This window comes from Carassius auratus, chromosome 17 (assembly GCF_003368295.1).
Source record: "Carassius auratus strain Wakin chromosome 17, ASM336829v1, whole genome shotgun sequence".
Taxonomy (NCBI): domain Eukaryota; kingdom Metazoa; phylum Chordata; class Actinopteri; order Cypriniformes; family Cyprinidae; genus Carassius; species Carassius auratus.
Window position 1 is genome coordinate 6,359,256 of NC_039259.1, and position 23,663 is coordinate 6,382,918.

Sequence of the window (23,663 nt, forward strand, 5' to 3'; positions counted from 1 at the left end):
ATTCTGACCCAGAACAAGTGCATACTTTGAAAGCAAGATGACACAGTTTTGGGCTCTCCGTCCTTCAATAACAGACAGCTCTTTGACTTTGCGTGAGCTCAGATAAAGGTCATCCATTGATCCTGTTTCTTTCTGCAGAAAAGGAGAAAACTGTTTGAATACATTTTATTTATAATGAAATAAAATAATGAATGAGTATTATGAAGTATTTTTGAATTTACTGATATAAAATTTTTATTTATAATGTGGGATTGTGCTTTGGCTTGTATTTAGGCAAAGGTTTAAATTGTATTTATTAATCAACCAAAGCTTAGGACAATGAGTTATGACAATTTCATTGCTTGTTTTGAACACGCAATTAACTTTCTTTTTTTTTTTAAACCAGTTTTTCGAAACTGAATGAATCAGTGAAAATAAAACATACAATACATTCCTAACTTTCTATATGTCTATTATTAAAGAGTTTGGTGATTTTACATCCAAGTTAGTTCTGGCTACAGATAAAGTCTTAATAGTTGGTGATTTTAATATCCATGTCGATAATGAAAAAGATGCATTGGGATCAGCATTTATAGACATTCTGAACTCTATTGGTGTTAGACAACACGTTTCAGGACCTACTCATTGTCGAAATCATACTCTAGATTTAATACTGTCACATGGAATTGATGTTGATAGTGTTGAAATTATTCAGCCAAGTGATGATATCTCAGATCATTATTTAGTTCTGTGTAAACTTCATATAGCCAAAATTGTAAATTCTACTTCTTGTTACAAGTATCGAAGAACCATCACTTCTACCACAAAAGACTGCTTTTTAAGTTATCTTCCTGATGTATCCGAATTCCTTAGCATATCCAAAACCTCAGAACAACTTGATGATGTAACAGAAACTATGGACTCTCTCTTTTCTAGCACTTTAAATACAGTTGCTCCTTTACGCTTAAGAAAGGTTAAGGAAAACAGTTTGACACCATGGTATAATGAGCATACTCGCACCCTAAAAAGAGAAGCCCGAAAAATGGAGCGCAGCTGGAGGAAAACAAAACTAGAGGTATTTCGTATTGCTTGGCGGGAAAGTAGCATATCCTACAGAAAAGCATTGAAAACTGCTAGATCTGATTACCTTTCTTCTCTTTTAGAAGAAAACAAACATAACCCCAGGTATTTATTCAATACAGTGGCTAAATTAACGAAAAATAAAGCCTCAACAAGTGTTGACATTTCCCAACACCACAGCAGTAATGACTTTATGAACTACTTTACTTCTAAAATCGATACTATTAGAGATAAAATTGCAACCATTCAGCCGTCAGCTACAGTTTCGCATCAGACAGTGCACTATATACCCCCTGAGGAACAGTTCCACTCATTCTCTACTATAGGAGAGGAAGAATTGTATAAACTTGTTAAATCATCTAAACTTACAACATGTATGTTAGACCCTATACCATCTAAGCTCTTAAAAGAGGTGCTTCCAGAAGTCATAGGTCCTCTTCTGACTATTATTAATTCCTCATTGTCATTAGGATATGTCCCCAAAACCTTCAAACTGGCTGTTATTAAGCCTCTCATAAAAAAGCCACAACTTGACCCCAGAGAACTAGTTAATTATAGACCAATCTCGAATCTCCCTTTTCTGTCCAAGATACTAGAAAAGGTGGTATCCTCACAATTATATTCCTTCTTAGAGAAAAATGGTATATGTGAGGATTTCCAGTCAGGATTTAGACCGTATCATAGTACTGAAACTGCTCTCCTTAGAGTTACAAATGATCTGCTCTTATCATCTGATCGTGGGTGTATCTCTCTATTAGTTTTATTGGATCTTAGTGCTGCGTTTGACACAATTGACCACAACATTCTTTTGCATAGACTTGAACACTTTGTTGGCATCAGTGGAAGTGCATTAGCATGGTTTAAATCGTACTTATATGACCGCCATCAGTTCGTAGCAGTGAATGAAGATGTATCATATCGATCACAAGTGCAGTATGGAGTACCTCAAGGCTCAGTTCTAGGGCCACTACTCTTCACGCTTTATATGTTACCCTTGGGAGATATCATCAGGAAACATGGTGTTAGCTTTCACTGTTATGCTGATGATACGCAGCTCTATATTTCCTCGCAGCCCGGTGAAACACACCAATTTGAAAAACTAATGGAATGCATAGTCGATATAAAAAATTGGATGACGAGTAATTTCTTACTGCTAAATTCAGAAAAAAAACAGAGGTGTTAATCATAGGGCCTAAAAACTCTACTTGTAATAACCTAGAACACTGTCTAAGACTTGATGGTTGCTCTGTCAATTCTTCGTCATCAGTTAGGAACCTAGGTGTGCTACTTGATCGCAATCTTTCCTTAGAAAGCCACGTTTCTAGCATTTGTAAAACTGCATTTTTCCATCTCAAAAATATATCTAAATTACGGCCTATGCTCTCAATGTCAAATGCAGAAATGTTAATCCATGCATTTATGACTTCAAGGTTAGACTATTGTAATGCTTTATTGGGTGGTTGTTCTGCACGCTTGGTAAACAAACTACAGCTAGTCCAAAATGCAGCAGCAAGAGTTCTTACTAGAACCAGGAAGTATGACCATATTAGCCCGGTCCTGTCCACACTGCACTGGCTCCCTATCAAACATCGTATAGATTTTAAAATATTGCTTATTACTTATAAAGCCCTGAATGGTTTAGCACCTCAGTATTTGAATGAGCTCCTTTTACATTATACTCCTCTACGTCCGCTACGTTCTCAAAACTCAGGCAATTTGATAATACCTAGAATATCAAAATCAACTGCGGGCGGCAGATCCTTTTCCTATTTGGCGCCTAAACTCTGGAATAACCTACCTAACATTGTTCGGGAGGCAGACACACTCTTGCAGTTTAAATCTAGATTAAAGACCCATCTCTTTAACCTGGCATACACATAACATACTAATATGCTTTTAATATCCAAATCCGTTAAAGGATTTTTAGGCTGCATTAATTAGGTAAACTGGAACCGGAACACTTCACATAACACCGTACTTTCTACATCATTAGAAGAATGGCATCTACGCTAATATTTGTCTGTTTCTCTCTTGTTCCGAGGTCACCGTGGCCACCAGATCCAGTCTGTGTCCAGATCAGAGGGTCACTGCAGTCACCCGGATCCAGTACGTATCCAGACCAGATGGTCGATCAGCACCTAGAAAGGACCTCTACTGCCCTGAAAGACAGCGGAGACCAGGACAACTAGAGCCCCAGATACAGATCCCCTGTAAAGACCTTGTCTCAGAGGACCACCAGGACAAGACCACAGGAAACAGATGATTCTTCTGCACAATCTGACTTTGCTGCAGCCTGGAATTGAACTACTGGTTTCGTCTGGTCAGAGGAGAACTGGCCCCCCAACTGAGCCTGGTTTCTCCCAAGGTTTTTTTTCTCCATTCTGTCAACTATGGAGTTTCGGTTCCTTGCCGCTGTCGCCTCTGGCTTGCTTAGTTGGGGTCACTTCATCTACAGCGATATCATTGACTTGATTACAAAATAAAACAGACACTATTTCAACTGAACAGAGATGACATAACTAAATTCAATGATGAACTGCCTTTAACTATCATTTTGCATTATTGAGACACTGTTTTCCAAATGAATGTTGTTCAGTGCTTTGGCGCAATGTATTTTGTTTAAAGCACTATATAAATAAAGGTGATTGATTGATTGATTGATATGTCTCTCAAAAAGCCAGTATTAAGAACAGTGTGTCATTAATAATAATAATAATAATAATAATAATAATAATAATAATAATAATAATAATAAAATAACAATAATAATTCATGCACCTGAAACACCACAGATGCTTAAAAGAAGCTTGATTATTTCACAGAGACCATTCATCTATTTTTGGTCCGGACCGTTTCCTGTGCTGTGAATGTTTTGATGAGGTTACGTGTCATGTAACTCCAAATTGGTCCAAAGAAAGCAAACTTTTTACACACCCCTGCAACTCTCTCTGAGCAGTGACATGAAGAATGTGGGATAGGTGAAAGGTCATTACTTCCCACAACATGGCTCATCTACATTTTAGACATCTGTGTATTAATGTTCAGTAAGTAGACACATTTGTGACAAATTTATATAGATATATACATTATATTTATAAATTTATATATATATATACGTAACTGATGATATTCAGAGAGTTAAATGACTTGGCACAAGCTGATTGGTTCATGCTGCACATGCAACCAGTGGGCTTACTGCCTTGCATTTATATGACTGGCTTTAGCATTCACTAGAGTTTCCTGCAGAATGCTTTTGAGAGTTTCTCTGAAACCCACCACCTTCCCCAGCTCCACCTGTATAGACCTGCTATGGGTTACTTTATATGCTATGTGTGTAGCGTAGTATGTCTTAAAAAAGTCGGGGCGCGGCACGGCTGCTGACCCAGTGCTTCTCCGTTCGTTTGTTTGTTTGTTCTGTGAATTTTCGGCGTTAACCGTGTGTTTACTTATGTTTTGTTAATGTCCTTGAGGCAATCAACATGGAAATGGATTACTTGCGCGCAGTGGTGATCTTATTTATTCTATACGCTGTCATAAGAGAGAACTTTGCCCTTTTCGGGAACAATGAGGGAAGTAAACACCAGATACAAACGTCATCAGTAATTACTTATTCGAGGGATTTTATTTTTGCCCTACGGAGTGAAGCTGTGCCTGTAGACTTAAGTCGTGTATCAGCAATACCTCATGGAAAAGCCCAGGGCAGGAAAAGGAAGAAAAGAGGCTCGAGGGGAGGCGTTCGTAACAGGTTGAGAAGGCGAGGAAACAGACACCCGCTTCCCATCATAACTCTGTCAAACGTCAGATCATTAAATAATAAACTGGATGAGATCACAACACGCCTCCAGTTTGACGAAGATTTTAGGAGGAGTAATTTGCTTTGTTTCACAGAGACGTGGCTTCACGAGGACAGCGCAGGTATTGACATGGAGCGATTTACAGTTATAAGAGCAGATCGTGATAAGGTGTCATCTCAAAAATCCATCGGGGGAGGACTCTGAATGTTTATTGACAGCACCTGGGCATCACAATTTAAAGTGCTCAAGAGAGTGTGCACTAGAGACTATGAACTGCTGTCTGTATCTATCAGGCCATTTTACCTTCCGCGGGAGTTCGGGCAAATCACCATCATCCTTGTCTATGTCCCAGGGCCTAATAATAAAGAAGCAGCGGAAATGATAACTGAAAGCTTCAATGCTGCTCTCTCCCGATCGGCAGATCAGCCAGTTTTTATTTTGGGGGATTTCAACACATGTCAGCTGTCACCTCATCTACCCACTCTGCAGCAGTATGTCACCACGCCCACTCGCTCCACTCGCATACTGGACCAATGCTTCGGTAACATCCCAGACGCATATAAAGCAGTGAGTCGTCCTCCTCTTGGTAAGTCAGATCATAACGTCATTCATCTCCTTCCAACATACAGACTGTACGTCAATGGACTGAGGATGGGGAGGAGAAGCTCAGAGATTGTTTTGACTCTACGGATTGGCGCATGTTTTTTGACACATGCTCTGATTATCACAAATTAACAGACATAATCACATGCTATATTAAGTTTTGTGAAGAAACTGTTATCACCTCTAAGAAAGTTCAGGTGTTTAGTAATAACAAGCCATGGCTCTCAAAGGATCTTAAAACGTGTCTGAATGAGAAAAAGGCTGCATTTTTGAGAGGAGAAAATGATGTAGTAAAGGAGAAAGAGAAGGAATTTAAACGTAAGGTTTTTACAGCAAAAATAGATTTTAAGAATAAGGTTGAACAAAGATTCTGTACAGGTAATGCAAGACAAGCATGGGAGGGATTAAACACAATAATGGGTAGGGAAGGAAAAAAAGAAAGTGTAAACGTGGCAGATTGTGGTAAATTTGTTAATGATTTAAACATCTTCTATGGAAGATATGATGTGAGAGACCCAAAAATAGGCTGCAGTATTACCTGTGATCAGATTGGTAGCTATGAACATATACAGCTTTCTGAAGAAGAAGTAGCCAGATGTCTCTCTAAAATTAGACCAAACAAAGCCCCTGGGCTTGATGGCCTCCAAGGAAGGGTGTTAAAGGTATGTTCTCAGCAGCTTAAAGGGGTTATCACTCAGCTGTTTCAAATTTTGCTGAATTGTCTGAATTCATGGAAGAAATCCACAATAATACCTGTGCCTAAGTCTCTAGGGCTATAGCCCTTGGAGACTTTAGACCAGTGGCACTCACTCCACTCTTAGCTAAGTGTATGGAGAGAGTGGTCAGTACTCATCTTATGTCTTCTGTTGGGAATCAACTTGACCCCCTTCAATTTGCCTATAGGTCACACAGGGGCACAGAGGACACAACTCTTACTCTTGTAAATCAAATAGCTAAACATTTGCAACAACCAAAGTCACTTGCTCGGGTTCTTTTTATTGATTTTACTTCTGCTTTTAATACTATGCAAACTGACATTCTTTTAGAACAACTTCATAGGATGAATGTGAATGGTGGGCTCATTCACTGGATTAGAAGTTTCTTAACTGACCGCCCTCAGAGAGTCTTAATGAATGGGGTCTACTCAGATGAGCTTGTTATAAATACTGGAGCACCACAAGGCTGTGTGTTTTCACCTTTGTTGTTTTCAATTTATATAAATGATATGACTGTGCACAGCACCAATGTTAGTTTACTTAAATATTCTGATGACATGGCCTTGGTAGGACTTCTCACAGAAAATAATGCAGCACATGAGAAAGCTTATCTTAGTGAAGTCACTTTATTGCAGGATTGGTGTCAGACTGTTAAATTGGAAATTAATGTGACTAAAACAAATGAACTTATAATACAAACGAAACCAAAAGGGGCCAGTAACATCAACCCTGTTGTACTTAACAAGTTTTAATGTTAACTCAGAGAGTATTTTTAAGAGAGCTAATCAGCGATTGTTTTTAATTAGAAAACTGAGGAGTTTTAGGGTCAGCCAGCATATTCTTGAGATGGCATATAGGGGCCTTGTAGAAAGTATTTTACAGTTTAATATAACAGCTTGGTATGGTAACCTGAATGTGAAAGATAAAAACATGCTTTCTAAAATTGTTAATACGGCAGGGAAGGTGGTTGGCAGGTCACAAAGGCAACTTGGGGATGTATTTGATAAGGCGGTACTCAGGAAGGCACGACAGATATCAACAGACACCCTACACCCACTAAACTCAGAGTTTGAATTGCTTCCATCTGGCCATAGATTCAGGGTCTCAAGGGCGAGCCGGAACATCTATAAGAAATCTTTTATTCCCCATGCCATACAGGAACTTAATTTAAACTGAAATGGTTTAAAAATGTGTTTATTGTAGATCAAAATCTATCTTATTTTAATCAGCTGCGCTGTTTTCCATTTTTCTGTTGTTGTATGTTGATGGTGGTAGTATTGTACTCTTAACTGTGTGTATTTTAATGTAAGTTTAAATGTCATTGATGTATTTCTGTTCGGAGAAGTCGAAGACAAATTTCCACTAAGGTGGACAATAAAGTCTAATGAATGAATGAATGAATACCCATAGCACCATATCACCATATGCATTTGCAGTAGCAAGTTCCTGTACTTGCTAGCAGCAGCAATAATCTACAACTACAACAATAAACAGCAGCAGCAGCAAAGCAGATCTAAGAGCAACTACATTTGAATTGTCATACCTACCACCATTCAAAATCTTCAAAGTTGTCATGATTAAATTACAGTTATTCAGCCAATTACTGTTCTATCACAGTAGTTTAGCTAATTCTATACAAAATAAATAATAATAAAAAAAACTCTCCAATTATTCACTCCAAGTATTTGAGAAAAAAAACATAATTCTATAACTGCAGGATAAGGCTGTGAAAACAAGGGGCCCTATTTTAACGATCTAAACGCAAAGTGTAAAGCGCATGGCGCAGGTGCACTCTGGACGTTTCCAGATCCACTTTGGTATTTTAACGACCGAAAACAGTTGGCACACCCGGGTCTAAACGGGTTGTCCCTATTCTCTTAATGAGTAATGGGTGTTTTTTGGGGGGGTGTAACGTGGAATAAACCAATCAGAGTCTCATCTTCCATTCCCTTTAAGAGTCAGTTGCACTCGTGCCATGACATATTTGCTATTTACACGACGGAATTTGACAAGCGCAAAAACAGAACGCGTCTCCAAGATGAAACAGAGCTGCTCATGTGCAACCAGATAGACTATCCATTATGACATGTAGGCATTTTTATATATATATATATATATATATATATATATATATATATATATATATATATATATATATATATGTATATATAATTATTATTATTATTATTATTTTTTTTTAATTAGCCTACAAAAAAATATTATGCATTTTTAATATTTGGCATGTGTGTCCCTGCGTTAAGCACCGTGTACGCGCATTGCGGACCTGCCTATACTAATACACTCTTTAAATAACAAAGAAAAAACATTGTGCCAGACTTTAGACCAGGTTTGAGTTTCAGCTCCGTTAAATAGCATTGCGCCAGCAATGCGCCTGAACACACCTCTTTTTTAGACCAGAACGCCCATGGGCGCACAAATGGGTGCAAATGCATTTGGTAATTAAACGACGTGGCGCTGGACGAGAAAATGCGAGTAGTGCCACACTGAAAATAGCAAACACACTTGAGCTGCGCCTTGCGTCTCATTGCGCCGGGTGTAGTATATGGCCCAAGATCTCTAAAATACTTAAAGGAACAGTTCCCTCAAAAATGTTATCCCATTGTCATTTTAACCCCATGCTGCTCCAAACTTGCTCCTTTCCATACATTGATATTATACCATGATCAGAGGCTGTTAAAGACTAATAAGGTATCGCTATATCCTAATGTGCCATAAAAGAATATAAGCAAACATACTTTTATAGTGCTTCTTTGTCATTTTTGGATATTTTCAGTACCAGATTCCATTTATTCATCATTGTAATAGGAGTTTCTGAAAGACTACATAACTTGCACTAGACTGTCATCAAACTCTTCAGTGATCATTCTTTATATGATTACATTTCTGTAAATCAATCAATCACCTTTATTTATATAGTGCTTTAAACAAAATACATTGCGTCAAAGCACTGAACAACATTCAGTTGGAAAACAGTGTCTCAATAATGCAAAATGATAGTTAAAGGCAGTTCATCATTGAATTCAGTTATGTCATCTCTGTTCATTTAAATAGTGTCTGTGCATTTATTTGCAATCAAGTCAATGATATCGCTGTAGATGAAGTGACCCCAACTAAGCAAGCCAGAGGCGACAGCGGCAAGGAACCAAAACTCCATCGGTGACAGAATGGAGAAAAAAACCTTGGGAGAAACCAGGCTCAGTTGGGGGGCCAGTTCTCCTCTGACCAGACGAAACCAGTAGTTCAATTCCAGGCTGCAGCAAAGTCAGATTGTGCAGAAGAATCATCTGTTTCCTGTGGTCTTGTCCTGGTGGTCCTCTGAGACAAGGTCTTTACAGGGGATCTGTATCTGGGGCTCTAGTTGTCCTGGTCTCCGCTGTCTTTCTGGGCAGTAGAGGTCCTTTCTAGGTGCTGATCCACCATCTGGTCTGGATACGTACTGGATCCGGGCGACTGCAGTGACCCTCTGATCTGGATACAGACTGGATCTGGTGGCCACGGTGACCTCGGAACAAGAGAGAAACAGACAAATATTAGCGTAGATGCCATTCTTCTAATGATGTAGCAAGTACATGGGGTGTTATGTGAAGTGTTTCCGGTTACAGTTTACCTAATTAATGCAGCCTAAAAATCCTTTAACGGATTTGTATATTAAAAGCATATTAGTATGTTATGTGTATGCCAGGTTAAAGAGATGGGTCTTTAATCTAGATTTAAACTGCAAGAGTGTGTCTGCCTCCCGAACAATGTTAGGTAGGTTATTCCAGAGTTTAGGCACCAAATAGGAAAGGATCTGCTGCCCGCAGTTGATTTTGATGTTCTAGGTATTATCAAATTGCCTGAGTTTTGAGAACGTAGCGGACGTAGAGGAGTATAATGTAAAAGGAGCTCATTCAAATACTGAGGTGCTAAACCATTCAGGGCTTTATAAGTAATAAGCAATATTTTAAAATCTATACAATGTTTGATAGGGAGCCAGTGCAGTGTGGACAGGGCCGGGCTAATATGGTCATACTTCCTGGTTCTAGTAAGAACTCTTGCTGCTGCATTTTGGACTAGCTGTAGTTTGTTTACTAAGCGTGCAGAACAACCACCCAATAAAGCATTACAACAGTCTAACCTTGAAGTAATAAATGCATGGACTAACATTTCTGCATTTGACATTGAGAGCATAGGCCGTAATTTAAATATATTTTTGAGATGGAAAAATGCAGTTTTACAAATGCTAGAAACGTGGCTTTCTAAGGAAAGATTGCGATCAAGTAGCACACCTAGGTTCCTAACTGATGACGAAGAATTGACAGAGCAACCATCAAGTCTTAGACAGTGTTCTAGGTTATTACAAGCAGAGATTTTAGGCCCTATAATTAACACCTTTGTTTTTTCTGAATTCTGAATTTTTCTGAACTATGCATTCCATTAGTTTTTCAAATTGGTGTGTTTCACCGGGCTGTGAGGAAATATAGAGCTGAGTATCATCAGCATAACAGTGAAAGCTAACACCATGTTTCCTGATGATATCTCCCAAGGGTAACATATAAAGCGTGAAGAGTAGCGGCCCTAGTTCTGAGCCTTGAGGTACTCCATACTGCACTTGTGACCGATATGATACATCTTCATTCACTGCTACGAACTGATGGCGGTCATATAAGTACGATTTAAACCATGCTAATGCACTTCCACTGATGCCAACAAAGTGTTCAAGTCTATGCAAAAGAATGCTGTGGTCAATTGTGTCAAACGCAGCACTAAGATCCAATAAAACTATAGAAAAATAGAGAGATACACCCACGATCAGATGATAAGAGCAGATCATTTGTAAGTCTAAGGAGAGCAGTCTCAGTACTATGATACGGTCTAAATCCTGACTGGAAATCCTCACATATACCATTTTTCTCTAAGAAGGAATATAATTGTGAGGATACCACCTTTTCTAGAATCTCGGACAGAAAAGAGAGATTCAAGATTGGTCTATAATTAACAAGTTCTTTGGGGTCAAGTTGTGTTTTTTTTATGAGAGGCTTAATAACAGCCAGTTTGAAGGTTTTGGGGACATATCCTAATGACAATGAGGAATTAATAATAGTCAGAAGAGGACCTATGACTTCTGGAAGCACCTGTTTTAGGAGCTTAGATGGTATAGGGTCTAACATACATGTTGTTGGTTTAGATGATTTAACAAGTTTATACAATTCTTCCTCTCCTATAGTAGAGAATGAGTGGAACTGTTCCTCAGGGATCTATAGTGCACTGTCTGATGCGATACTGTAGCTGACGGCTGAATGGTTGCAATTTTATCTCTAATAGTATCGATTTTAGAAGTAAAGTAGTTCATAAAGTCATTACTGTTGTGGTGTTGGGAAATGTCAACACTTGTTGAGGCTTTATTTTTCGTTAATTTAGCCACTGTATTGAATAAATACCTGGGGTTATGTTTGTTTTCTTCCAAAAGAGAAGAAAAGTAATCAGATCTAGCAGTTTTTAATGCTTTTCTGTAGGATATGCTACTTTCCCGCCAAGCAATACGAAATACCTCTAGTTTTGGGTAAATAATGATCTGAGATATCATCACTTGGCTGAATTATTTCAACACTATCAACATCAATTCCATGTGACAGTATTAGATCTAGAGTATGATTTCTACAATGAGTTGTCAAGGTTTTGGCAAGGAGGAACTCAGGTGCAGACAGGATTTACAACACAAACAGGTTTATTCACAAAAAGGGGAAAATAAAAACCCACGAGGGGGAAAACAAGGACTAGGGCAGATACAAAAATAACTAAACAGGACTGATAAGGTAAGATAAACAAAGACTCAAAACTAGAGAACACTGACTACAAATAAACACTCACGGTATACAGGACACAGTATCTTAAAGGGGTTACCAGGGTATTATCACGAATCACAATCACAATTCTTGGGGAACAAATCTCAATGAACCGACGCAAGACAGAGCACACTAGGAAAGCTAAATAGGGGGAACAATCAAGACACGACAGGTGGCACAGATGGGACAATCAAGACACGACTAGGTTAACAAGGGGGGCGGGGCAAGGGAACGAGACAACACAAGCACATGGCCCAAAGGCAAGGCCATGTGCTTGTACACAAAACACGGGTCTGTCATGATCCTGCCTCAAGACTAGGAAAAATCAAGGACACGAGGGCAGAATCATGACAGAACCCCTCCCTTAAGGAGCGGCTTCCAGACGCTCCTCAAGGGAACATCAAACACGAGACATGACTGACATGACGGACTGGGACACCGACACAAACCAACAAGACATGACAAATAATAACAAAGGCAGACATGAATACACGACGGCAGGGTTAGGGTGACAAATAAAAAAAAAACAAACAGGGAAGGGGAGGAGGCGGGACCACAAAGTTCATGGGGGACAGACCAGGGTGAGTGGGTGGGGCAGGAGTTTTAGGAGGACAGGACGAAGGCTGACGACGGGGGGTACGGGCAGGTCTGGGTGGTGAGGGGCGGGGAGGGGTCTCGGGACAACTGACAGGGGACATGATAGGAGCAGACAAGGGACGCGGGGCAACACTTACGGGACGCGGGGCAAGACTTACGGGACGCGGGGAGACGACAGCTGGACACGGGGGGACAACATCTACTGGACACGGGACGACAACATCTACTGGACACGGGACGACAACATCTACTGGACACGGGACGACAACATCTACTGGACACGGGACATCTACGGGACACGGGGCAACATCTACTGGACACGGGGGGACAACAGGACACGGGACATCTACGGGACACGGGGCCACATCAACAGGATACATGACTTCATCAGCAGGACACGGGGCAACACTCACGGGACACGGGGAGACGACATCTACGGGACACGGGGAGACGACATCAGGACACTCGGGATTTCTGGGGACAGGGTCTGAGGACAAGACAGGACTGACGGGGACTTCTAGGATACGGACAAGACTAGACAAATAATCTGAAAAGGCTTTAGCCGCTAAGACAATTGGCATCTCCTTACGAGATGAGACACACTGAACTAAAGTCTTTGCTGCAGAGTCGGCCGCGGCACTCTCCTGCGCTCTCACGACTGCCGACTTGCATACTGCCCTCTTCTTTGCCGGCTCGGGCACGCCAGCGCTCACCGCTGCTGGCTCGGACACGCTCACCGCTGCTGGCTCGGGCACGCTCACCGCTGCTGGCTCGGGCACGCCAGCTCTCTCCGCTGCTGGCTCGGGCACGCTCACCGCTGCTGGCTCGGGCACGCCAGCTCTCTCCGCTGCTGGCACGGGAGGAGACAGGGTCACAGGACCGGCAGGCCCCTTCTTCCTCCTCGGGCGCGGTGCAGAGGCTACAGCTGGGTCAGAGGCGGGTTGGGGGAGTTTGGTCTCGGGCAGGGCAGCCTCGGACGCCGAAGACTCTGAAGCTGACTCCCATGAAAGCCGTCTCCCTCGCTTGTTGGGGAGACTTAAGGTAGTGGGAGGTGCCTCAGGATCTTGGGAGGGACCTAACTGATCCCCCAGGGTTGCCACGGCCAGGACACGACCCTCCGGGATCGCTGGCAGCTGGGTAGGTGGGGGGGACCTCTGTGGCTCCTCCTGGGAGATGCTCTCCCACAGCCGGGCATAATTCCGAAGGATCCACTCCCCCTCGGGCGAGTATGGGAGGGTGACCCCCTTCCTGTCGGTGGGGGACGACATCCAACATTGTCGACGGAACTCCAACAAGTGTTGGAGCTCGGGGGACCTCCTGCCTGCTGAGTTCCTTTTTGGTCGGTTCATTCTGTCAGAGTTTTGGCAAGGAGGAACTCAGGTGCAGACAGGATTTACAACACAAACAGGTTTATTCACAAAAAGGGGAAAATAAAAACCCACGAGGGGGAAAACAAGGACTAGGGCAGATACAAAAATAACTAAACAGGACTGATAAGGTAAGATAAACAAAGACTCAAAACTAGAGAACACTGACTACAAATAAACACTCACGGTATACAGGACACAGTATCTTAAAGGGGTTACCAGGGTATTATCACGAATCACAATCACAATTCTTGGGGAACAAATCTCAATGAACCGACGCAAGACAGAGCACACTAGGAAAGCTAAATAGGGGGAACAATCAAGACACGACAGGTGGCACAGATGGGACAATCAAGACACGACTAGGTTAACAAGGGGGGCGGGGCAAGGGAACGAGACAACACAAGCACATGGCCCAAAGGCAAGGCCATGTGCTTGTACACAAAACACGGGTCTGTCATGATCCTGCCTCAAGACTAGGAAAAATCAAGGACACGAGGGCAGAATCATGACATGAGTAGGTCCTGAAACATGTTGTCTAACACCAATAGAGTTCAGAATGTCTATAAATGCTGATCCCAATGCATCTTTTTCATTATCGACATGGATATTAAAATCACCAACTATTAAAACTTTATCTGCAGCCAGAACTAACTCGGATGTAAAATCACCAAACTCTTTAATAAAGTCTGTATGGTGCCCTGGTGGCCTGTATACAGTAGCCAGTACAAACATAACAGGGGATTTATCATTAACATTGGTTTCTCTTGATAATGTTATATGAAGCACCATTACTTCAAACGAGTTATACTTGAAGCCTGCCCTCTGAGAAATCCTGAAAACGTTGTTATAAATTGAAGCAACTCCTCCCCCTTTGCCTTTTAGACACGGCTCATGTTTATAACAGTAATCTTGGGGGGTGGACTCATTTAAAATAATGTAATCATCAGGTTTTAGCCAAGTTTCTGTCAAACAGAGCACATCTATATTATGATCAGTTATCATATTATTTACAAAAAGTGTTTTCGTAGAAATGGATCTGATATTCAATAAGCCAAGCTTTATCATTTGTTTATTCATATTGCATTTGTTTTTTATTTGTTGAACCTCAATTAAATTGTTAGCCTTAACTTGGTTTGGACGTTTTTTTTGTATTTTCTAGTTCGGGGAACAGACACAGTCTCTATAGTGTGATATCTAGGTGAAAGAGTCTCTGAAAGAGTGCTGAGAATTAACTGACCTCTGTGACGGGAGGCAGCTAGCAGACGGTCGGTTTAGCCAGTCTGTCTGCTAAATAAATTCACAGTTTGAATAACCATTCTGTTTATTACACCATTAAAATATCCAATGTGAAGTATTCATATTCTGCTCTGTAAAAAGCAATAAACTAATTCACAAATGGTTTCATGCTTGTTATGACTGTGTAGCCATAACATAGCAGTATCCTTAAACACAGATACATTTTTATTCATTCCGTTAACCAACATCCACCATCTGAGCAATAATTAAGTTCTGATCAACTGAAGATGTAACAAATCTGCCTGGAAGAGGACATGTGTTTATATCATCCTAACGCACAGTGAGGAGGAGAGTTTGAGTGGCTAAAGACTCTGCAAAGAACACAGTTTTAGGATTGCAGAGATTAGCTGAGACTTGGAAATCAAGAAATCAAAGAACCCCTAAATTACCACATATTGTTTGGGAGGGTTTCAAGAAAAATCTCCTTGCTCATCCAAAAACAAATTCAGCATATTCAGTTGTCAGACATGACTGGAACTTCAAATTGCACTGGCTTCTATAGCCCTATTCGGACGGGACTAGTTTTACAGGGGGTTGTTAGAGAAATCTGTGTTTCTCAGACGTACTTGGTGAATCTGCCTCATCTGTGTTTTTCTCACACAACCTCTGTGATAATTCCAGGGCAAATTACTTACTGTTTTTTAACAACTCAGTGATCCTCTGAAAAAACTAATCCCATCCTAATGCTAATGTCTGTGATTGGCAGTGATATTTTATTTCACAATGCGTTTCCCCATGTGTTTTGGCCAACGTGAATTACCGTAGATGCTTTTACCACGTGCATGTTTGATATATTTGCTTCCCAGCAAAGAAATAATAATAATAAAAAATCAAGATCATGTGTTATTACTGGCTATTGTAATATCAGAATCAAGTAAGATTACTCACGTTCATTTATGCACTCAGTTACATAATGTTTTAATTACAGATTTACCTTTACAAAAATTAAACGTTTAGCCTACTACTTCTACTACTACCAAAAAAATATATAATAATAAAAAAGTTAAACTAAAAAAAAAACACACATTAACATGGTTTTGCTATACTAGCTATTTAGTATTTAGTTTTTATTGTGTAATAATACTAATGGTAATCAATACAATGACTATATGCAATGCACTCATACAGAATGTGTGAACACTGTGACGGCCAGATGCACAAAACAGACCCTCCCATTTTTGTAATAAACACAGAGATGTTAGTCCCGTCGCAATTGGTACATGAAAATTGCAGATGTCAGGTGGCAAGAATCAAAACTCATACGTAGTTTAGAAAACTAGTCCCATCCGAACAGGGCTAAAGATCAGACAAAATAACAACAACAACAACAAAAATAGCTTTTAAGAGATTTAAAAAATCTAAACTTGACTGCTTCCGTAAGAAATCTTATAATGGGCTGTGGTTGGACAATAATCCAAAACAAATATTAAAATCAACACAAAAATGGAGCTTCTGCCATGGCCATCCTGAACTTCATAGAAAATGAGTGGGGTGAACTGAAGAGAAGAAGTACCAATATGGATCTGTGAATCTGAAAAGAGCTGATTTCTTGAGAAAAGGATGTTGCAATAATTGGGTTGCAATAATTGTGTTCAACATGAACTAGAGAAAACATGTATTTCACAATGAGATTTCCCCCCACTTTCAATTGTTTTACTTCAATGAAAGTTTAGAATTTTGGGGGGAATTCTTTGAATGAAAAATCAAAAGGATAAACAATTTGGATTTATTTTCACAGCCGCCTTTGTTCAAATTTACCAAGGATGCCAATAATAGTGGAGGGCACTATACTTCATGTAGGCCATTTAGGTTATGTAATTTTGGAAATACATGTAGGTCAGCTTTGAGATTAATTAACAGTCTGTGTCAATAAATCTAGATGACAGGTCAGATATAGTATTTGTTCCACCATTGCAAGTATGGCTTTTTGTTGTTGTATAGTTTTTGATGTAAAAGAAACTATGGACTCTCTCTTTTCTAGCACTTTAAATACAGTTGCTCCTTTACGCTTAAGGAAGGTTAAGGAAAACAGTTTGACACCATGGTATAATGAGAATACTCGCACCCTAAAGAGAGCAGCCCGAAAAATGGAGCGCAGCTGGAGGAAAACAAAACTAGAGGTATTTTGTATTGCTTGGCGGGAAAGTAACCTATCCTACAGAAAAGCATTAAAAACTGCTAGATCCGATTACTTTTCTTCTCTTATAGAAGAAAACAAACATAACCCCAGGTATTTATTCAATACAGTGGCTAAATTAACGAAAAATAAAGCCTCAACAAGTGTTTTCCCAACATTCCCTACATTTCCCAACATCACAGCAGTAATGAACTACTTCTAAAATCGATACTATTAGAGATAAAATTGCAAACATTCAGCCTTCAGCTTCAGTATCACATCAGACAGTGCACTATAGACCCCCTGAGGAACAGTTCCACTCATTCTCTACTATAGGAGAGGAAGAATTGTATAAACTTGTTAAATCATCTAAACCAACAACATGTATGTTAGACCCTATACCATCTAAGCTCCTAAAAGAGGTGCTTCCAGAAGTCATAGATCCTCTTCTGACTGTTATTAATTCCTCATTGCCATTAGGATATGTCCTCAAAACCTTCAAACTGGCTGTTATTAAGCCTCTCATTAAAAAAACCACAACTTGACCCCAAAGAACTAGTTAATTATAGACCAATCTCAAATCTCCCTTTTCTGTCCAAGATACTAGAAAAGGTGGTATCCTCACAATTACATTCCTTCTTGGAGAAAAATGGTATATGTGAGGATTTCCAGTCAGGATTTAGACCGTATCATAGTACTGAGACTGCTCTCCTTAGAGTTACAAATGATCTGCTCTTATCATCTGATTGTGGGTGTATCTATCTATTAGTTTTATTGGATATTAGTGCTGCGTTTGACACAATTGACCACAACATTATTTTGCATAGACTTGAACACTTTATTGGCATTAATGGAAGTGCATTAGCATGGTTTAAAATTGTACTTATATGACTGCCATCAGTTCGTAGCAGTGAATGAAGATGTATCATATCGATCACAAGTGCAGTATGGAGTATCTCAAGGCCCAGTGCTATGGCGGCTACTCTTCACGCTTTATATGTTACCCTTGGGAGATATCATCAGGAAACATGGTGTTAGCTTTCACTGTTATGCTGATGATACTCAGCTCTATATTTCTTCGCGGCCCGGTGAAACAAACCAATTTGAAAACTAATGGAATGCATAGTCAATATAAAAAAATGGATGACGAGTAATTTCTTACTGCTAAATTCTGAAAAAAAAAAACCCTGAATTGTTAATTATAGGACCTAAAAACTCTTCATGTAATAACCTAGAACACTGTCTAAGACTTGATGTCTGCTCTGTCAATTCTCCGTCATCTGTTAGGAACCTAGGTGTGCTATTTGATCGCAATCTTTCCTTAGAAAGCCAAGCTTAAAACTGCATTTTTCCATCTCAAAAATATATCTAAATTACGTTCTATGCTCTCAATGTCAAATGCAGAAATGTTAATCCATGTATTTATGACCTCAAGCTTTGATTATTATAATGCTTTATTGGGTGGTTGTTCTGCATGCTTAGTAAACAAACTACAGCTAGTTCAAAATGCAGCACCAAGAGTTCTTACTAGAACCAGGAAGTGTAAACATATTAGCCCGGTCCTGTCAACACTGCACTTTAAAAAATTGCTTATTACTTATAAAGCCCTGAATGGTTAAGCACCTCAGTATTCCTTTTACATTATAATCCTCTACGTCTGCTATGTTCTCAAAACTCAATTTGATAATACCTAGAATATCAAAATCAACTGCGGGCAGCAGATCCTTTTCCTATTTGGCACAACTCTGGAATAACCTACCTAACATTGTTCGAGAGGCAGACACACTCTTGCAGTTTAAATCTGGATTAAAGACCCATCTCTTTAACCTGGCTTACACATAACATACTAACATGCTTTAAATATCCAAATCCGTTAAAGGATTTTTAGGCTGCATTAATCAGGTAAACCGGGAAAACTTCCCATAACACCCAATGTACTTGCTACATCATTAGAGGAATGGCATCTACGCTAATATTAGTCTGTTTCTCTCTTATTCTGAGGTCACCGTAGCCACCAGATCCAGTCTGTATCCAGATCAGAGGGTCACTGCAGTCACCCGGATACAGTACGTATCCAGACCAGATGGTGGATCAGCACCTAGAAAGGACCTCTACATCCCTGAAAGACAGTGGAGACCAGGACAACTAGAGCCCCAGATACAGATCCCCTGTAAAGACCTTTCTCAGAGTACCACCAGGACAAGACCACAGGAAACAGATGATTCTTCTGCACAATCTGACTTTGCTGCAGCCTGGAATTGAACTACTGGTTTCGTCTGGTCAGAGGAGAACTGGCCCCCCAACTGAGCCTGGATTCTCCCAAGGTTTTTTTCTCTATTCTGTCACCAATGGAGTTTTGGTTCCTTGCGGCTGTCACCTCTGGCTTGCTTAGTTGGGGTCACTTCATCTACAGCGATATCATTGACTTGATTGCAAATAAATGCACAGACACTATTTAAATGAACAGAGATGACACCACTGAATTCAATGATGAACTGCCTTTAACTATCATTTTGCATTATTGACAAACTTTTTTCCTAATGAATGTTGTTCAGTTGCTTTGACACAATGCATTTTGTTTAAAGCGCTATATAAATAAAGGTGACTTGACTTGACTTATTGATGTTAATACAATTGTATTGGTAACAGTCTAGTATTCTGATTGAATGAATTAGTAAAACTTAAGCATTTTACATAAAAGACAACACAGATACAATGTAGCAAATAATTAAAAGAAACGTTAATTTCTGACCCTGTTCTGGCAGTAAAGTAGCTTTATGATTCTATGATAATTTTTTATATTGCAATACCTCTAAATAAATAAAAAAATAAAATAAAAAACTGACTCACCTCTCCCAGTTTGGACCAGTTAAAGGATTTTAGTGGTTGTGAAGGTTGTGGGATGCTTTTAGTGCATAGGCTGGATGTGGAGCTAATGGAAGCAGGTCCATTTGGAGGTGGAATCACAGAAAAGATGGGTGGGCCCCCAGGTGGGATTGGAGGACCCCCTGGGGGAGGTTGGGGGGTGGGGGGTGGATTGGAAAAAGCAATAGGTGGAGAAGGAGGAAGGAAGTTATCCATCATCATAGGTGGTGGAGGCGGAGCCATCGGCCTCCCAGGAAGCGGAGGGGGAATGGGTAAATGAACTCTATAAATGAATTCTTAAAGTGAAAAAGATCAAATAATTTGCATAAAATATATTAGACAAATCTGCTGCAATGTATAAACCATCACATATAACTCATGCTTAACCAGAACAGCTTCTCCTCAAGCATATCTTACTAAACAACACAATTAAAACATCAACATAGAAGTTCTAATATTATTGTGCAATTGTTCTACTTTCTGATATCAAGGTAAATCATACAACTACAGCACACTAGAAATTAACAGACGGTGAACTCACTGAGATGTCGCTAATGAAGGTAGAAAGGTCTAATACTTGCTCCCTGGCAGAGTGCAATTCCACTCCTTCTTTCTTCAGTTTGTCCTTCATCTTGTTGAGTGTCTTCATCATATCATCCTTCTCTTGTGTCTTGGTATCACACTCTCTTTCTTTCCTTTCCAGCCGAGCCATCAGCTCTACATGCTCTAAAAACACGTTCCATATCATTACATAAGTTCACCCAGGCTTAGCTATGGAAGTCATTGTGCACTCTTACCTTTTCTGAACTTTTCTGCTTGGTCTCGCCACTGTTTGACTTCATTCTCATTGACAAGCTTGTAGGTGTAATGAAGTCTCATTAAGTTGCACTCAATTGCACAGGGTTATAAAATTGATTTTGCCCTACTTTTTACCCTTACCTCAGTCATTTTCTATTTATATTACTGTTTGTTATTTGTTACCAAAAGCAAAAGCCAACATTAAAGACTAGCTTTTATGAGACTAAACAGACGAATCGTCTTGTACACAGAGGTGTTTATAATTTTTGTCCAATAAAATACTCTCCAGAACATCCCTCTTAATTATAAACACTACTTTTTTCCATCTAGTAATAAGAAGTGCCAAAATATGGCTCATCCTTTTATTTTCTAAAACATCAACTGATTACAAAGCACATGGGTAGAACTTATTTATTTTGAAGTTGCCTTTATTGGTCACAGCCATGGTACAAGCTGTCAAGTTTGGGTTTGCTATGTGGTTTGTGGTCTGGCTGTGAAACAGAAGCAGCATACAAAAGAAAGCTGGTCACCAAGCCAATTCATGGGGTCTTTAAAACAAAAGGGCCACTGTTAAACTAAAGAAATGACATTCAGTTGGGCAGTATTTCCTAATAAGATTTTTTTAAATATATAAATAAAAGGTGTTAGTTTAGTGTGGTTGTGATTTTATTTTATTTAGATTTTTGTAAGTTGATACTGTTTGAGGTTTAAGGGAGGATCTAGTAAAGAAATCTAAAGCAACACCTTGACATGCGTTGCTTTCCATAACTGCAGAAAGAGGAAAATGAAATACAGATAGTATTTACACAGTAATATTTACTGCCAGCACTAGAGAAGACAATGAAAGATATATATGAATAATAAGAAACCAGGTAAAGAGGATAAAGATACAGTTTCCACACAAACTATAAACATACTGTAGAGTTTATTGTACTATATTTAAGAAGACTTTTTTATTTTAAAAACCAAGTTTGATTCTTTTGTAGGCAGACTCATATTACTGGGGTAACACAATAAATTCCCAGCTACAAGCCAACACTGGAAATAAAAAGTCTATTATTTTATCTGTTTGTTTGGACAAATTGTTCCTAAACTGGGTAAAACCCTCTGAGGTCTAAAGGGGTTTTGGGGTCCTGGAGAAGTTTTGACATGCCCTGACTTTTGTGCTTTTTTCAGTTGCTTATAAAAATATACATGGCTAAAGATTGACCATGAATATTATTGTGTTTGCACCTGAGAAGACAAAAGTAATGCATAATGAGCAGTGTGTGACTGAGAGGGAAGAGTTACACGAAAGAATGTGAGGACAAAATAAATGTATATATATTTTTTATGTTTGTAGTTTATTTAGAATATATTTAATTATCCCACAAAATTCACTTGTGGGTTCAGTTAAACAGTTTATTAAGAACAATCAAAGCTGACGCTCAAAGCTGAATTTTCAGAATCATTACTCCAGTCACATGATCTTTCAGAAAACCTTCTAATGTTCTGATTTTCTACTAAAAAAATAAAATAAAATAAAAACAGTAATTATTATTATTATTATTATTATTATTATTATTATTATTATTATTATTATTATTATTCATGTTGAAAAGAACTGAGAATATTTTTTTCAGGTTTTTATTTTATTTTTGTTATTTTTTTTTGTAAATTGAAAGAACGGCATTTTTTTTAACATCTATCATATTAAATGTTTTTATTTATCATCACGTGTGCTAAAAAGTTTTAATTTCTATATATACTGGGTAGCATTTGGACCAATCAGACACACAACTATTGTTACATTTAACAAATAATATCTAACGCCTCCTCATCTAACCAAAGGGTCTACGGACCCTTCCCCCAAAAGGAAGCTATCACCTCAAAATGGACAGAACAGGCCTCTGGTTGTCTGTTACACTAAGAAGGACGGGTCAAATGGAAATGCTTATAACCCAATGACAGGCTTTTTGCCTTTACTTTTTGCCAAGCTTTTTGCCTTGCTTTTTGCCCTGCTTGCAGTGACTTGGGCCCTTGCCTATGTTTTGTGCTGACCTTTCCATCGTCCAGCTTCAAACCACCAAGAGCTCACTCAAAACTCATCAACTCTTCCATAAGATCCTTCGCTGAACTTCGTCAAAGAAAAAGTCACTCCAGACTTAGAGAAAACTCTGTTGCATAGCAACCCACAATCCAGGAAGTCTTGCGAACGATAAAGGCAAAGCCAACCAACCACTCACCATCGAGTGCTGTCCCTAAGAATGAGTCATCTACCGACTGCCAGCCAATCAGCGCCAGAGATTCCCTCTCCAGCAACTTCCAGCAACACGCGCCCACAGGAGCATTCAAACGCAAGTACACAATATCTCCTAATTCTGGCTGAAACTGATGCAAATTTTATTAAGAAAACAAACTAAGATTAAAGTGCTAGTAGATTGATTCTCTCAGGTTGCGGTCAAGAAATAGTGTCTAACGTTAGACACTTGGGAATCCAGTCACCCTCCATTAATAACATCACTTTTCTCTGTCACTGTTTGAATGAATGTTTGTGTGTTTTCGTTAGTTTAGTTTTAGTGTATTGGAGTAGTTCAATAAAGCCTTGTCTGAGTTTACATACC

General features: G+C 39.4%; 1 long non-coding RNA gene across 1 annotated transcript; it reads right to left on the reverse strand.

Annotated features, from left to right (window-relative positions):
- Positions 1-49: 49 nt before the first annotated feature.
- Positions 50-22,317, reverse strand: LOC113117045 (uncharacterized). Its single transcript, XR_003294120.1, has 4 exons — positions 21,060-22,317; positions 20,804-20,988; positions 20,248-20,558; positions 50-132 (listed from the first exon to the last, which is right to left on the reverse strand). It is a non-coding gene; the product is annotated as an uncharacterized LOC113117045 (long non-coding RNA).
- Positions 22,318-23,663: the final 1,346 nt, after the last annotated feature.